Genomic DNA, 16152 nt, shown 5'->3' on the forward strand with positions numbered 1-16152 from the left:
CTCCGGTTCATTTACCTATGATAGTATGATATGAAAAGATACGTTACGTTGATACTTGGTTGAGTAAGGGAGCGGGTGCCCGTCGCGGCCCATCAGTTTAGGTCATGACAAGGGATTTGCTCGGTTTGAAGTACGTAACACTTCTAAACTTGGTGCTGAGGGTATGAATCTCTGAAATACGTGTTATGTGGTTGGTGTTGAGGTGACACACATGCTAGGTGACGGGTGTGTGAGTGTGCACCATGGAAATTATGACTTGGTCGATTCTGTGGTACCGTGTAGTTATCAAACCTTATTGCTATTTATGTAATTCATACGTGTTAGAGTAATTGAGCTGCAATCCATGTTAGAAATCATGTTTAGGCTATATGTTTATTTCGTTGGGACCCGTTGAGGTTATTTCTGCTGTTGAATTATTTGCTTAAACTGTAATTTTATACTCAGTCATATTCATCATTTGCATATCATATCTCAGTCTCTGTTTTTATTTATTGCTACATCATGTTATCATAGTTTGGGCTGATTGGCATGAAATTTGTGAGCCCGAGAGACTGGAGAGATTGATAACTGAGTTGGGGCCTGAGGGTCGGATTGTGAGTGATATTTATGGGATCGGACTGCACGCCACAACAAGTTTTATTGATTCTTGATGGGATCGGGTTGCATACTGAAGCAGGTTTTATTGATTCATGATGGGATCGGGCTGCACGCCGCAACATGTTTTATTAGTGCTTGGGCAAGATCCGCCCCTCTGGAGTCTGACATACTAGCAATGAGCGCAGGTACCGTACAATGCTGAGTGATTGAGAGCGATGGGTAGGGAGTGTGAAACAGTGAAATTGAGTACTCTGAGAGTGTGAGTACATGAGTTTATCACTGTGATGCATTACATGTGACATGCACATTTGACATGTAGCCATAGAGATGTAACATTCCTTATATCAGTTATACTTGGTATATTTTATCAGTGTTGAGCTTAAACTATTAAACTTGAAAGCATGTCTATATTTCTGTACTGTGTACGAATTGATTACGGGATTTTATTGAGTTATTACTGTCATTTTCCCTATTTTATCTGTACTGTTATTATCTGGATTTGGACTGTACCTTTCTGAGCTTGTCACTGCTTTCAGCCCAAGGTTAGTCCTGTTACTTATTACTATATTAGGTCGGTTGTACTCATACTATACTTTGCACTTCGTGTGTAGATCCAGGTACATCTAGATCCGGTGGTTGCTAGACTCGGAGCAGTATCTACTAGGAGACATTTGAGGTAGCTGCTTTGACACTCGCATACCTCGACTCTCCTTCTTTTTAGTTTTATTCTGTACTATTCTATCTTCCAGACATTTGTATTAGAGATTTAGACTGTGTTGACACTTAGTAGCTCATGTACTCAGTGACACTTGGATTTTGTATTTGAGTCGCAGTTATTCTTATCGTTTATTTATGAGATTTTTCACTGTTAAACTTATTACATCATGTTTTCAATTTAAAATGCATAGTTAATTGTCATTGTCGGCTTGCCTAGTACTGTGATAGGCGCCATCATGACATGTTGAGATTTGGGTCGTGACAAGTTGGTATTAGAGCCTAGGTTACATTGGTCTCACGAGTCATGAGCAGATTTAGTAGAGTCTTGCGGATCGGTACAGTAACGTGTGTACTTATCTTCGAGAGGCTACCGAACCATTAGGAAACTTTACTTTCTTGTATTCTTGTCGTGCGAATTTGTTGATTCCGGAAACTAAACTTCTACTATTCTATTCTCTCACAAATGGTGAGGACACGTGCTACCGGATTGGGCGGACGGCCACCAGTACCACCAGCTAGGGACGCGAGAGGCTGGGGCCATGGTAGAGCTCGAGGTACAACTCATACATCAGATATAGCAGCACCTGTGGAGCCACCAGTTGCTCCAGCTCATGAGCAGATACCGGATGTGGTTGAGTCGGTGGGACCAGTTCAGGCACCAACTGTGCCCATTGTGATTCCAGGCTTTCAGGAGGCTTTGGCCAAGATATTGACACCAGGGGGTACTACCAAGACTTTCTTAGGCGGTTCTAGTTCAGGCCGCACCAGCCACTTCTCAGGCCGGGGGAGGTGCTCAGAATCCCGCCGCCCTTACTTCAGAGTAGGTGGTTCAGGGTGTTCAGGCATTGGGGGTACTACCAGCCCAGTCGGTTGCAGTTGCTCAGGCCTAGGTGGGGCCACCTATGAGTGACAAGGAGCAGAAAAGGCTAGAGCGGTTTGGGAGGCTCAGGCCTCCTGCATTCAGTGGGGCTGAGTTAGAGGATGCTCAGGGTTTCTTAGACAGGTGCCAGTGGATCCTTCACACAGTGGATATTCTGGAGACTAGTGGAGTCTCATTTAGTACTTTTCAGCTGTCGGGGGTATCCTTCAAATGGTGGGAGGCCTATGAGTTGAGCAGGCCGGCCGGCGCTGCACCACTTACATGGCATGAGTTCTCAGTTCTCTTCTTAGAGAAGTTTGTCACACAGACCCGTGGGTAGGAGTTACGTAGGTAGTTTGAGCAGCTACACTAGGAGGGTATGTCTGTGACCCAGTATGAGATGAGATTTTCAGAGTTGGTTCGTCACGCGATCTGGTTGGTTCCCACAGAGAGGGAGAGGATTGGGAGGTTCATTGATGGCCTCAACTATGGACTGCACTTCGCCATGACTTGAGAGATTGCATTAGGTGCTAGGTTCGACGTGGTGGTTGATATTGCTAGGCGGTTAGAGCAGGTCCGTAGTTAGGAGCATGAGGAGAGGGAGGCCAAGAGGCCACGTGGTTTGGGTGGTTTCAGCAGTGTTTCTTATGGAGGGCAGTCCCACCACAGTAGGGGTCGCCCTTATAGGCCCGCTCAGATGGCTAGTCCGGTTCATCGTGGTGCATCAGCTAGCCATGATTCATATAGTGCTCGTCCGAGTCAGTCCTCTCTCAGTGCCCTCCCAGCTCAAAGTTCATCTCGTGCTCCATCAGTTCAGGGTTCATATGTGCCAGGTACTTCTAGTAGTTATTCTGGTTCTCGGGGTCCGATTCATCACCTGCCGCCACTGTCGGAGCAGGGTTTCTTTGAGTGTAGAGATTTTGGTCATGTGAAGAGGCATTGTACCCGTATTTTGGGAGGTCCAGTCCAGCATAGGGGTCATGCTATGACTTCCACACTAGTTACTTCACCACCTGCTCATCCAGGTCGGGGTGGGGCTCAGGACATTAGAGGTTGCCCTAGATGGGGAGGCCGATCAGGTGGCGGTCATGTTCGATGCTATGCTTTCCCTGCCAGGCCAGAGGCTATTTCTTCAAACGTAATGATCACATGTATTGTCTCAGTGTGCCACAGGGATGCTTCCATATTATCTGAACTTGGTTCCACTTATTCATATGTATCATCATCTTTTGCTCGTTATTTGTATATGCCCCGTGAGTCCTTAGTTTTTCCTGTTCATGTATCTACGCCGGTGGGTGATTCTATTATTGTGGACCGTGTGTATCAGTCGTGTATGGTGACCATTAGAAGATTGGAGATGAGAGTTCATCTCTTATTGCCTAGTATGGTTGATTTTGACATGATTCTGAGGATGGATTGGTTGTCCCCATGTCATGCTATTCTAGATTGTCACGCTAAGACCGTGACGTTGGTGATGTTGGGGTTACCTATGATCGAGTGGAGAGGTTCTCTGGACTATGTTCCCAGTAGGGTGATTTCATATTTAAAGGCCCAACGGATGGTTGGGAAGGGGTGTTTGTCATATTTGGATTTTGTGAGGGATGTTGGTGCTGATACTCCTACCATTGATTTTGTTCCGGTAGTGCGAGACTTTTCGGATGTGTTTTTGCAGACCTGCCGGGTATGACGTCTGACAGGGACATTGATTTTGGTATTGACTTGGTGCCGGACACTCAGCCCATTTCTATTCCTTTGTATCATATGGCACCAATAGATTTGAAGGAATTGAAAGAGCAGCTTCAGGAGCTTCTTGATAAGGGGTTCATTAGGCCCAGTGTGCCTCCTTGGGGTGCTCCATTTCTGTTTGTGAAGAATAAGAATGGTGCTAAAAGGATGTGCATTGACTATAGACATTTGAACAAAGTTACAATTAAGAACAAGTATCCTTTGCCGCACATTGATGACTTATTTGACCAACTTCATGGAGCTAGAGTGTTCTCTAAGATTGATTTGCGGTCTGGGTATCACCAGTTGAAGATTCAGGACTCTGGTATTATGAAGACGGCATTCAGGACCCACTATGGTCATTACGAGTTCATTGTGATATCTTTTGTGCGGACCAATGCCCCAACAACATTCATGCATATAATGAACAGTATATTCCAGCCATATCTTGATTCGTTTATCATAGTATTTATTGATGATATCCTGGTGTACTCACGTAGCCAGGAGGAGTATGCACACCATCTCAGCATTGTACTACAGATGTTGAGGGAGGTGAAGCTTTATGCTAAGTTCTCCAAGTGTGAGTTTCGGCTCAGTTCAGTGGCGTTCTTGGGGCACATGGTGTCCAGCAAGGGGATCAAGGTGGATCCAAAAAAGATTGAGTCAGTTCAGAGTTGGCCCAGACCATCTTTAGCTACTGAGATTCGGAGTTTTCTTGGCTAGGACGGATATTATCGTTGCTTTGTGGAGGGTTTCTCGTCCATTGCAACGCCTTTTACTAGGTTGATACAAAAAGGTGCTCTATTCAGGTGGTCTGATGAGTGTGAGGAGAGCTTTCAGAAGCTCAAGAATGCCTTGATCATAGCTCCAGTTCTAGTTTTGCCTTCAGCATCAGATTCTTATACATTGTATTATGATGCTTCTCGGATTGGTATTGGGTGTGTCTTGATGCAGGAGGGTAGAATGATTGCTTATGATTCATGCAAGTTGAAACCTCATGAGAAGAACTACCCCGTCCATGATTTGGAGTTGGCAGCCATCGTTCATGCAGTGAAGATTTGGAGGCACTATCTTTATGGCGTGTCTTGTAAGGTATTTGCAGATCATCGGAGCCTACAACACTTGTTCAAGCAAAAGGATCTAAATTTGAGGCAGCGAAGATGGTTGAAGCTGTTAAAAGATTATGCTATACCATTTTGTATCATCCCGAGAAGGCCAATGTAGTAGCTGATGCCTTGAGTAGAAAGGCGGTGAGAATGGGTAGCCTTGCATATATTCCTGTTGGTGAGAGACCGCTTGCATCGGATGTTCAGGCCTTGGCCAATCAATTCATGAGGTTAGATATTTCGGAGCCTAGTCGGGTTCTAGCTTGCGTGGTTTCTCGGTCTTCTTTATATGATCGCATCCGAGAGTGTCAGTATGAATATCCCTATTTGCTTGTCCTTAAGGACACGGTTCAGCACAGTAATGCTAAGGAGGTTTCTATTGGAGATGATGGGGTGTTGAGGATGCAGGGTCGAATATGTGTGCCCAGTGTAGATAGGTTACGTGAGTTGATTCTTGAGGAGGCCCACAGTTTGCGATATTCCATTCATCCGGGTGCCGCAAAGATGTATCAGGACTTGAGGCAGCACTATTGGTGGAGAAAAATAAAGAGGGATATAGTGGAGTTGGTAGTTCGGTGCTTGAACTGTCAGCAGGTGAAGTACGAGCATCAGAGACCGGGTGGTTTGCTTCAAAGGCTTGAGATTCCAGAGTGGAAATGGTAGCATATCACCATGGACTTCGTAGTTGGGCTCCCATGGACATTGAAGATGTTTGATTCTATTTGGGTGATTGTGGATTGGTTGACTAAGTTTGCGCATTGCATTCTAGTTGGGACTACCTATTCTTCGGAGCGGTTGGCTGAGATCTATATCCGCGAGATTATTCGCCTTCACGGTGTGCCGGTGTGTATTATTTCAGATCGGGGCATGCGGTTAACATCACAGTTTTGGAGAGCAGTGCAGCGAGAGTTAGGCACACAGGTTGAATTGAGTACAACATTCCATCCTCAGATGGACGGACGGTCCGAGCACACCATTCAGATACTGGAAGATATGCTATGCGCTTGTGTTATGGATTTCGTGGGTTCTTGGGATCAGTTTCTACTACTTGCAAAGTTTGCCTATAACAACAGCTACCAATCGAGTATTCAGATGGCTCCATATGAGGCCTTATATGGGAGGCGGTGTTAGTCTTCGGTTGGTTAGTTTGAGCCAGGTGAGGCTAGGCTATTTGGTGCTGACTTGGTTTAGGATGCTTTGGAAATGGTTAAGTTGATTCAGGATTGGCTTCACACAGCACAATCTAGACAGAAGAGTTGAACTGATCGGAAGGTTCTTGATGTTGCCTACATGGTGGGAGAGAAGGTATTGCTCAGAGTTTTACCCATGAAGGGTGTTATGAGATTTGGGAAGAAGGGCAAGTTGTGCCCCCGGTATATTGGCCCTTTTGAGGTGCTTGAGAGGATTGGAGAGCTGGCTTACAAGATTGCATTGCCACGGCAAGTCCGGAGAAGGGATCTCGCCAATAACCGCTGAACTGGACAGCCTACTGTGGTGGGGGAGCTATGTCTACCTATCTATCAGGACCTGCAGCACGACATGCAGCGTCCACAAATAAAAAGGACGTCAGTACGAATAAAGTACTGAGTATGTGAGGCAAGAAAGCATAAGTAAGAACAGTAATGTAAACAGGGATAGAGAATATACAACCTGTGACATCTGGGTACCTCTGAGGGCTACTGACATGAAATACATGATACATACATATATATATACATAAACTTTTAAAACATACGCCTTTGTGGGCATCACCATCATCATATCGTACCCGGCCATAATAGGCTCGGTAAAACGTACCCGGCCATCATAGGGCTCGGTAGAATCGTACCCGGCCATGTGGAGCTCTGTAAAACCCAACTGATCAGTGGTTGCACAATAGGTGCCGTACCCGGCCAACTATAGCGTGGCTCGGTAGAGTAAAATAGATACATATATATGATGCATGCTGGACTCATTGGAATCACATTTTGAACCTTTCGGAGTGACGTAAGGTCGGTATCCTTTGTACACGTTATTAGGATTAAATCTTCATCAAGAATCTTATAAGAATCAGGAACTACCAACAACATTGATAATATAAGAATAAGAGAAGTAACATCAATATCAATCGTTTCATAAGAAGGGCAGCAATGTAAGTACTGCTAGCTTCTAAGAGTAGAGTATCTTTGGGAGTTCGTTCATTACATTATGTACAATAGGAGTCGTGCAAAAGAATGAAGGGGATAGCCTCACATACCTTGTATATACTGCCCAACCTCAAGCTATGCAAATGTCACGACTCCTTAGTCTACAATAAGAGAAATGACACTATCATTATCGTTTAAGCATCGTAACTATTATGTATCGACCGCAACCTATTTTATGATGAAACGGACAGCACCTCCCCTATTTATATGACTTCCCACAAGTCAATACAATCACCAAACAGCCCAAACAACATCATTAATAATCATATTGAGCCTCCCAAAATAGTCCACCAACCAATAACATTACTACCAAGCCTTTCGATATATATTTCACAAGTTCTAGCTTCAACGACTTAGCCGCAACTTGGATAATCTTAAATATATATAGAGTAAGAGGTTACTTACCTTTAAACAGAAAGATCAACTCCAGTTTGACCTTAATTTTCCACGAAATATCCCTCCAATTCTTCCACAAGAACAAGGAAGCGAAACTAGCAATTAATTCAGGTTTTTCGACACTAGAATTAGTTTAGAAGACTTGAAATCACCTAGGGTTGATATTAAAAACTTGAAGGAGTATTTACAGAACATAAAACACTTAAAAAAACCTCCCACACGAGCTGGAATAACACAAAAATCAGCAACAACAAGAAGAACAAGAAACTTACTAGCGCCACGGGATTCCCGACATTTGATTTGTGTTGTTTGTCCTTTGTTTGAGTCTTGGATCATGAGAGAACCTTGATAGACTGTTTTTAGGGTTCTAAGGTCTGAATATATTGAAAAATAATGACTTAAAACGGGGTTGAGGTATCTTATATATATATATCCATATGTCTTAAACCGCCTATGTGGGCCCCATAGAGAGCTGCTTGGCGCACTCTTGCAAAAACGCGAATATCTCTCTATTCTGAGATCGTATCGATGAACGGTTTAATGTGTTGAAAAGTAGACTCATAGATCTTCAATTTGATAGGTAGATCACCCCATAATTCCAAGTACATTAGGAGAGAAAATGTAGTAATATTTGACCTAAAGTTTAAGTAAAATTATAAATGTAAGTTGCGACAACTTTTATCGACTTTTGTTTCATAACTCGCTTGACTTCAAGACTTATGAAACGGATATTATATGATTCAAATACATTAAAACATGACCTCTTGGGACAATTAATCACCTCTAGTGTTACCCGAAAATACGGGTTACAACATCCTTGATTCGTTTAACTTCTAATACTTGTTACCCACTCTTATACACCCTTGTATCGTTTAAGACCAATAGGATTAACTTCTTATCATCTCAAAGATAATATCTCCTTGGATTTACGTCGACTAACTTACAGCATGATCTAAGGTACGTGAATTTGGGTCATAACATATCCTCAACTTTTCGAGACCCCAGGTATGATTCTAGACCCGTTCGAGGACGAACATTTGTTTAAGAGGGGGAGAATGTAATGATCCAGTCGGTCATTTTGAGTATTATAGCCCTGTTCCCCCATTTATTTCTTATTCTATGTTCGCTTGTTATTATGTGACTTTCCGGGGTGGTTGGTTTGGTTCCGGGATGTTTTAGAATAAATTGGGACACTTAGTCCCAAGGTTGGAAGCCTAAGTTGAAAGAGTAGACAGAATGTTGACTTATGTGTAAATGACTCCAGAATAGAGTTTCGATGGTTCCGATAGCCCCGTATGGTAATTTTGGACTCAGGAGTGTATCCGGATATTGATTTGGAGGTCCGTAGGTTGTTTTGGCTTGAATTGGCAAAAGTTGGAAAGTGAAGGTTTGGAAAGTTGAGAAGTTTGACCGAGAGTTGACTTTGTGGTTACCGGGCTCATATTTCAGTTCCGGAAGTTGTAATAGGTCTGTTGTGTCATTTGTGACTTGTGTGCAAAATTTGAGGTCAATAGGAATTGATTTGGTGTGTTTTGGCATTGGTTTTAAAAGTTGGAAGTTCAATAGTTCATTAAGCTTGAATTGGGTTACGATTTGTGTTTTCGATGCTGTTTGATGTGATTTGAGGGTTCGACTAAGTTTGTAAGATTTCTTAGGTTGTGTTGGTATGTTTGGATGGGGTCCTGAGGGCCTCAGGTAAGTTTTGGGTTGATTGCGGATTGAGTTTGGCCTTGTAGAGCTGCAGAATTTCTGGTGTCTGGTTTCCTTATACGCGTTTGCGAGAGAGGTCTCGTGTTCGTGAAGTGTATCTAGGTGGCACGTGAAGTTTGTTCTTCACGTTCGCGAAGAGGGCTGCGCGTTTGCAAAGGTATATGGAGTTTGTGCATCACGATTGCGAGAGGGGGTTCACGGTCGCGTAGAAGGATGAGGCAGGCGGGCACCAGGCTTGTAAGCCTTCGCGTTCGTGGGGGATGGTTCGCGATCTCGTAGGCATAGGTTCATTGGTCGTCGTGTTCGCAAGGGATTTCTCGCGTTCGTATAAGAGGATTTTGGGCAGTTAAGTTTTTGTGCTAAGAAGGATATCTGGGCAGCAGTATATTATTTCAAAATCGAGGGTTTTGTCCCATTTTTTATCTTTTGAGCTAGAGACCTCGGTTTTGGGCGATTCTTGAAGAGATTTTCAAAGAGTTCATTGGGTTAGTGATTCAAACTCGCATTTGGTTAAAATACATGAATCTATCATTGTTTTTACCATTTAATTAGTATTTTGGGTTGGAAAATTTGTGAAAATTTGTGGAAACTTCATAAGCTATGTTTTGAGGATTTGAAAGGCGTTTTGCGGTCGGAATTGGATGATTTTGATATGCTTGGACTCGTTATTGAATGAGTATTCAGATTTTATAAATTTTGTCGGATTCCGAGATCTGGGCCCGGGGTTGACCTTTTGGGTTAACTTTTGACTTTGGTTAAAGAACTTAGCTTTATCCATGTAATCCATACGTGTTAAAGTAATTGAGCTGCAATCTATGTTAGAAATCATGTTTAGGCTATATGCTTATTACGTTGGGACCCGCTGAGGTCATTTCTGCTGTTGAATTATTTGCTTAAACTACAATTTTATACTCAGTCACATTCATCATTTGCATATCATATCTCAGTCTCTGTTGTCATTTATTGTTACATGATGTTATCGTTTTTTGGGCTGATTGGCATGAGATTTGTGAGCCCAAGAGACTGGAGAGATTGATGACTGAGTTGGGGCCTGAGGGCCGGATTATGAGTGATATTTATTGGTTCGGGTTGTACGTCGTAGCATGTTTTATTTATTCATGATAGGATCAGGCTACACGTCGCAGCAAGTTTTATTGATTCATGATGTGATCGGGTGTACGCCATAGTAGGTTTTATAAGCGCTTGGGCAGGATCCGCCCCTCTAGAGTTTGACATACTAGCGGTGAGTGGAGGTACCATATAATGCTGAGTGATTGAGAGTGATGAGTAGAGAGTGTGAGACAGTGAGATTGAATACTCTGAGAGTGTGAGTACATGAGTTCATCACTGTGATGCATTACATGTGACATGCACATTTGACATGTAGACATAGAGATGTAATATTCCTCATATAAGTTATACTTGGCATATTTTATCAGTGTTGAGCTTAAACTATTAAACTTGAAAGCATGTCTACATTTCTATACTGTGTACGAATTGATTATGGGATTTCATTGAGTTATTACTGTCATTTTCCCTATTTTATCTGTACTCTTATTATCTGGATTTTAAATGTACCTTTCTGAGATCGTCACTACTTTCAGCCCAAGGTTAGTCCGGTTACTCATTGAGTACATTGGATCGGATGTACTCATACTATACCCTGCACTTCGTGTGCAGATCCAGGTACATCTAGACCCGGTGGTTGCTAGACTCGGAGCAGTATCTGCTAGGAGACATTTGAGGTAGCTGCTTTGACGCCAGCAGACGTCAACTCTCCTTCTTTTCAGTTTTATTTTTTACTGTTTTATCTTCCAGTCAGTTGTATTGGAGATTTAGACTGTATTGACACTTAGTAGCTCATGTACTCGGTAACACCCGGATTTTAGAGATTTTGTATTTGAGTCGCAGTTATTCTTATCAGTTATTTATGAGATTTTTCATTGTTAAACTTATTACATCATGTTTTCAATTTAAAATGTGTAGTTATTTATTCACAAAGTCGGGAGGACCATGCCGATCATCTCATTACAAATTTGCAGACTCTGTATCAGCACCTGTTATATGCGAAGTTTTCAAAATGTGAATTTTGGCTTGAATTTGTTATGTTCTTGGGTCATGTTGTCTCTAGAGAAGGAATTGAGGTTAACCCCCAGAAAATTTATGCCGTGATGAATTGGCCTAGACCTACCACTCTAACAGAGATTTGCAGTTTCTTGGGCTTAGCTGGATATTGCAAAAAGTTTGTGCAGGGGTTCTCTACTCTTGCTTCTCCGTTGACTAAATTGACGCAGAAGGCGGTTAAATTCCAATGGTCAGATGCTTGTGAAAGGAGCTTCCAAGAGTTGAAATCAAGATTTACTACGACACCGGTGTTGACTCTACCAAAGGGTACAAATGGATTTGTGATATATTCTGATGCTTTAAGGATCGGACTTGGGTGAGTATTAATGCAACATGGCAAGGGGATAGCGTATGCTTCTAGGCAACTCAAGAATCATGAAAAGAACTATCTAACACACGACTTAGAGCTTGCAGCGGTGGTATTTGCATTGAAGATTTGGCGTCATTATATGTATGGGGTCCATGTGGATATATTCATGGACCATAAGAGCCTTCAATATATTTTCAAATAGAAGGAATTGAATCTGAGGCAGAGAAGATGGCTTGAGTTACTCAAAGATTATGACATCGACATCCTATATTATTTGGGGAAGGCTAATGTTGTAGCTGATGCTCTTAGCCGGAAAGCTATGGACAGTTTGGCTCACTTGGAGGCATATCAAAGGCCGTTGGCCAAGGAGGTTCATTGGTTGGCTAGTTTTGGAGTTTGTCTTACGGACTCTAGTGAGGCAGGGGTGATTGTGCAAAATAAGAGGGGATTGGTACAATTGAAGGAGGGGATTCAAAAACATAAGACCATGGACTTTTCTCTTGGCATGGATGATGGTACACTAAAGTTCCAAGGGCGACTATGTGTTCCAAATGTGGATGATATCCGGGAAAGAATCATGACCGAGGCTCACACTGCTAGGTATTCCGTGCACCCGGGCTCTACAAAGATGTATCATGATCATAGGGAAGTCTATTGGTGGAACAATATTAAGAGGAATGTAGCAGACTATGTGGCGAGATGTCAAAATTGTCAGCAAGTGAAGGCCGAACACCAAAGGCCCAGTGGGTTGGCACAGAACATAGAAATTCCAGTATGGAAGCGGGAAATGATTAACATGGACTTTGTGGTAGGGCTACCTCGCACTCCTTGCAAATTCGACTCGATTTGGGTGATTGTGGATCGACTCACGAAATTAGCACACTTCTTGTCGGTTAAGGCTACCGACACAGCAGAACAGTATGCCCAGTTGTACATCAAAGAAATAGTCAGGTTGCATGGCACTCAAGTTTTTATTATATCAGATCGATGGGCACAGTTCACGGCTAAATTTTGGAAGAAATTTTAGCAAGGTTTGGGTACTCAGGTGAATCTTAGTACAACCTTCCATCCACAGACCGACGGGCAGGTAGAGCGGACTATTTAGACACTTGAGGATATGTTACACGCCTGTGTTCTTGACTTCAAAGGTAGTTGGGATGATTATTTACCGCTCATAGAATTTGCCTACAACAACAGTTATCATGCCAGCATTCAGATGGTGTTATTCGAGGCTTTATATGATAGGAGATGTAGATCTCCCATTGGGTGGTTCGAGATTGGGGAAGCAGAATTGATAGGGCCAGACCTCATGCATCAAGCTATGGAAAAAGTTAAGATCATTAAGGAGCGGTTGAAAACTGCTCAGAGTCGTCAAAAGTCCTATTCGGATGTGCGTCGCAGGGATTTGGAATTTAAAGAAGATGATTGGGTGTTCCTGAAGGTTTTCCCTATGAAGGGTGTAATGCGATTTGCTAAAAAAGGGAAGTTGAGTTCGAGGCATGTCGGAACGTATAGGATCATTCAGAGGATTGGCCAGGTAGCTTACAGGATAGAACTACATCCAGAGATGTCTTTGGTGCACCCGGTGTTTCATATATCTATGTTGAAGAAGGTGGTTGGAGATCTGTCGCTTATTGTTCCAGTTGAGACCATTGAGGTTAATGAAGAATTGACTTATGAAGAAATTCTAGTTGCCATCTTTGATAGGCAAGTCCAAAAGTTGAGGAACAAAGAGAGTGGGACAGAGTTGCCGAGTTCCGGAGGACCGTTTCGCGACCCATTTTGTGGACCGCAGAAGCATTATGCGGTCTCATATGCAACCGCAGATTTGTGACGGGGCTCCTTTTATCTAATTTTTTTACCCGACCCTATTTCGATATATTAGAGTAATGGACCACTTCTGAAGCAAAAACATATATTCTAGAGTGAGGGAGTGCCAAAGAGTGATAGGGGGAGTTCATAAGGCCATAATCCATCAATTCTTGCTCAAAGTCGAAGAAATTGTAATAAGAATTCACTAGGTCTTCATCCAAGAGGTAAGTTTTTACTCCATAGCCCTCAATTCGTGATTTTAACTGAAAACAGGTAATAAGCCAAGTAAATTCTGGGGTGTGGGAGTTGTTTATTTTACATGCATGTACCATCTAGGGTAGTGGGAAGATTGTTGAGCTCTTTTGTGTAAGCTTTGGGTATTGGGATGATAGAATCCACCATAGGAGGACCTTGGAACCTATTACACACCTAGTGTTTGATAAAATGCTCAAGTGAGCTAGAATTATGAACTTCTTCCTAATTTGTGTTCAATTTTACAATATCTCTAAATAGATCGAAGTGGCTAGAATCTCCAGAACATTTTAGTAAATTAAAAGGGCTTGAGGCAATGTATGTTGGCTAAACTTTTCTCTTAGAATTGAATTCCCATGTTGATCTTATAAGTCCCGAGTTGTCCATTATGAGCTGACTTTTCTGAATAAGTTTGACGTCAGATGATATATATATATGAATATGTTCAAATGTGTTCCGGAATGTTCTTATTGTATTGTGCTATTCTTCGGGAGAATATTTGAAGTGCGTATGTATTAAAATGTTGTGACTTCAAGTCAAGTCCAAATGAAAGTGATCACATCAAATTGTATAAGAGATCATATGTGCCTAAGACACTAATTTTCTCAAGTATGTGTTTAAAGTCTTAATTTGAAAGGCCTTGTTGCTAATTATCCATGATAATGATTGAAAATGAAAAAGTGAGCTTGAATTATGAAGTACGGCCAATGTGCCAAGAATGATATTGCGTTATGACCAATGATGTCAATAAAATGAATGACATGTAAAAGAATATGAATTGAGTGGTAAATACTTTTAATAACAAATGCTTTGGGAGTATCGATTAGCCACCGAGGAAGGGTAGGTCAGAACAACCTAATCCCGAAACTACACGTGCCGGTGTAGGAGTGATTGAGGGGCAAATCCCCGTGTTAATGTGATGAGACTGTTTCCCCTTATATGGGATGGGATTGGTGTGTTGAGATGTTTTTCCCTTAAATGGGATGAGATTATTTCTAGCTAGATGTGATGTAATGTCGACCCACACGACATTGTGGTGAAACGGCTTCGCCGATCGGGCTGAGATCGGACGCCATGCCACACACATGGTGGTATTGTGAGTGTAAGTCTCGGGGTGAGATGCCTTAGCCGGTGGGGCTGAGATCGGACTCCGTGCTAAAATATGGTGGTATATCGGTGCTAAAGATCTCCCAACTTAAATTACCGAAACCTACTTGAAATTTACGTTTCGCCTAATGTGACACTTTGATACCGTTTGAGTCTCTTATTGATATCATGTTTTATTCTCTATTTTCTGTTGCTCGTTCTATTGAGAGGGTGTTTAGTTTTACATACTAGTACTATTCCATATGTACTAACGTCTCTTTTGCCGGGGGCGCTGCATCTTTAATGGATGTAGGTGGTTCCATAGCAGGTGGTATTGATAAGTGAAAGCACCACACCATCTCCTCAATTGATTGGTGAGCCCCACTTTATTTCGGGGTCCTGTATCTTCTATCCTTTGTACATAGCATTTTTAGGTATAGTCGGGGCCTTGTTGCCGGCACTGTCATAGCACTCTATGTTCCTGTTAGAGGCTCCGTAGACATAGTGTGGGTTGTGTCTATTTTGGAAAATTTGAAACTAAAAATGTTGTAATCGTATCATCTCTCCCACTTTAACTATGATTGTACAATGTACTGTTTTGAACATTTGTTAAGGATGTAACTAATGGAAATGAAATGGTGTTGTTCACATGACTTCTTACTGACTAATTAATGAAATGCATTCGTCTCCTTATTTGTGGGTGAGTTGGGTAGACGACACTGTGCAGGCTTGCTCGACCGGGGTAACTCTGTTGAGCGCCGGTCGCGCTCCCCAAGGTCGGGGCACATAACCCAAGATATAATCGCATGATATACAACATAACCCAATTTCTCAAAGCAATAACTTCCGACCACAATAGCTGCCCAATAGCAAATCCGGTACCGGTAACAAACCTCATATCAAATAAATCCAAAACCTTCGTACACCGCCAATGATGGAATAAACACGCAGAAACTCATAACCACTCATCAGATCAACAAGTCATGGAGCTCTCTCTCTCGGCAAGATCCATTACCAAATTATAAGCTAACTTTCTATATTATCCTTCAAAACATACCGTAATCAAATCCGATAGCACTCATTCCAGGTCCAATGACCCCGTCTCATCAAATACAATCTGCTCTAATGACACGTCGCACCAATACTACCTAGAGCCATAAACCGTGCGATCCGCGCACCAATACGCAATAACTCAAATATACCCAAATACGGAAAATAACTCAAATGAAAGAACTGTCCCGCATGCTCGACAAATACCACCACAAGCGCAAT

The sequence above is a fragment of the Nicotiana tabacum genome, chromosome 14 (assembly GCF_000715075.1).
Source record: "Nicotiana tabacum cultivar K326 chromosome 14, ASM71507v2, whole genome shotgun sequence".
In the NCBI taxonomy this organism is placed as follows: Eukaryota; Viridiplantae; Streptophyta; class Magnoliopsida; order Solanales; family Solanaceae; genus Nicotiana; species Nicotiana tabacum.